The sequence below is a fragment of the Acanthochromis polyacanthus genome, chromosome 16, assembly GCF_021347895.1.
Source record: "Acanthochromis polyacanthus isolate Apoly-LR-REF ecotype Palm Island chromosome 16, KAUST_Apoly_ChrSc, whole genome shotgun sequence".
Taxonomy (NCBI): Eukaryota; Metazoa; Chordata; class Actinopteri; family Pomacentridae; genus Acanthochromis; species Acanthochromis polyacanthus.
This window is the reverse complement of record NC_067128.1, coordinates 21,276,359-21,278,792: the sequence shown is the minus strand read 5'-3', so window position 1 is coordinate 21,278,792 and position 2,434 is coordinate 21,276,359. Positions and strand designations below refer to the sequence as shown.

General features: G+C 44.0%; 1 long non-coding RNA gene across 1 annotated transcript; it reads left to right on the top strand.

Annotated features, from left to right (window-relative positions):
- Window positions 1-341: 341 nt before the first annotated feature.
- Window positions 342-1,523, top strand: LOC127537711 (uncharacterized). The gene is made up of 3 exons (XR_007947521.1): window positions 342-523; window positions 1,034-1,265; window positions 1,389-1,523. It is a non-coding gene; the product is annotated as an uncharacterized LOC127537711 (long non-coding RNA).
- The last annotated feature ends 911 nt before the right edge of the window (window positions 1,524-2,434 follow it).

The following is a 2,434-nucleotide window of genomic DNA, read 5'->3' as shown; positions in this document are numbered from 1 at the left end:
GTTCGGGTGTTTTGCCCACACCCTGAATGTGGCAGCGCAGAAGATCTACACCATCTTCTCAGTCTCCAACTGGGCAGCCAGAGTTCGCGCGGTGGTCGTCTGGATGAAGAGGTCACACATGGCCAAAGTTGTCTTGAAGGAGAAGCAGCAGCTCCTCAGTAAGAACACATTTCAATTTATGCTTTGATCCCAGAATACAGTGATGAATTTGATGTTACAGTGAAATAATCTAATATTGTTTTTTTAAAATCATGTTATATTATCAATAGTAGAAAATTAATGTGTAAATTGATAGACTCTGGGTTACAAATTTTGGAAATTCATAATTGATTTGGACAATGCTGACCTTTGAAATAATTATGGGTTTATATATCCCAGGCCTGCCCCTGCATCAACTGATCCTGGAAGTAAAGACAAGATGGAATTCTCTCTATCAAATGATTCAGAGATTTTTCGAGCAGTACCCCACTATCCAGGCAACTCTGATGGACCCACGGATCAGAAAGCATGTGGAGATAGACCGGTATTTAACTTTTTTTTTACTGCAACAATAATAATACATTGCATTTAAAGCAACATTAAAGAACTTTTAAACCTTCATAAAATATTTTAATTACTTTTGTGATGAAACCTCGACTTACAACTAGTTGAATCACACCTCTGTCCTAACCAGAGGGCATCAGTATTGCTTTCACTGGCGCTAAGCTGCTTTGAGGAGGGTGGCATGAACCCTACCACACAAAAAAACTACAAATGTGCAGACTGCTTTACCACATACGGCACTTCCCCCTTTCCCCATTCGTTACAAGGCAATTCAAACAGAAATGTAGTTCAGTCCAACTACAGGAGACCAGGAGCAGCATTAATATCTCAGCAGCATAGTGCTATGTGCTAGTCCGCTAAAATCAACAAAGCTGAAAGTTCTTAAGTGTTGGTTTAAAGCGTGCTTTTCAGTCTAAAAGATGTTTAAAGTGCTGTGGGAGAGGGGGGTGGGCACACCTCATTACAATATGCACGATTTTGTACTTTTCAGAGTCAACAGCTTTGAGAGTGCAGACTTTAGGAAGGCAGAGGAATTTATGGAGCTGATGGAACTGCTCCACACATCTACTCTCTGTGTCTCAGGCGACAGATATCCCACCTGTAGCCAGATTATTCCAATCCTGCAGAAGCTCGAGAGCCACTTCACTGTCTGCCAGGGGGACTCAGCCTTTGTAGTGGCTATCAAGCAGGTCATTTGGGGCGATCTTTCCAAATGCTACAAGGTATAGTTGATGTAATGCTGACAGTGATCGTTTTGTAAATAAGATTTAATAACAGACAATAGTGTTTTCACATCCAGCTAATCTTCCCCCCCAATTTTATATTATGTCTAATTTTCCTTGCAGGACAGGGATGTGCGTTTCTTCCTTGAGGAGTCCACAGTGATGGACCCCAGAAGGTTTCGCTACAGATTGGAGGAGGATGTCATCTGGGATAGGCTGAGGAGAAGAGCCGTGGCTGACCACAGAGTGGAGCCGGTTGCAGAGGTATTATTTGAAACAATTATTGAACTCAAGCTGTCTTTTATTGTGAGACCTTCACTTTGGCTCTATGGTACTTTAAATTAAAAACGCCATACACATTTGAGTGTTTATGGGCCACTTCAGACTAAAACATTTTGCTAGAAAACTAAACCACTTTTGAATGTCTTTTTTTCCCCAATCAGCCAATGAAACAGACACAGAGGCAGGACCTTGTGGTGAATGAAGAACAAGTGAGTTCAACAAACTTTGTGTGAAATTAAAGTGTTAAAGAGATGAGCACTGAGCAGAGAAGACATTGCCATCTTGGAAAAGGGGCATGGTGATAATGTAGCAGCTGACATTCTCCCCCCTTATGTGGACCATTTCATTTTAGAGACCACCAGCTGCAGAGAGGAAGAAGACTGCCTGCGTGGAGGACCTGTTTCCAGAGGACAATAAACAGCAGCCCATGCTGCCACAGATGCGTATAGGGCTGTACCCAAATATCCAGAATATCCGAATATTCGTTCGCTACGGCACTATCCGGATATTAATTTTAGTATCAGAATATTCGCCCCACCCCCCCACCCCCCACCCCACACACACACACACTCCTCGCCGTCGGATGTCACCGGGCGGAAAGAGTATGCAGCGTTACTGTCTTCCCTCCGCCTTCGGCCCACATCGGCTCATCTCGTCCTGTGATCACATAAACATATACACATATGTCTATAACATATACACATATGTCGATGTGATCACCCCCTCCTCCCCCCAGACGAAAATATTCCGAGCTCGTCTCTTTCTTGCGCCTTCGGCCCATTTCGGCTCATCCCGCCATGTTCTTCAGCTCATTTTGGCTCCTCCATTCGTGTTTGTAAACACCACCCGAATGGCCGGGTGGCTGCCGACTCGGAAGCCATGCTTCA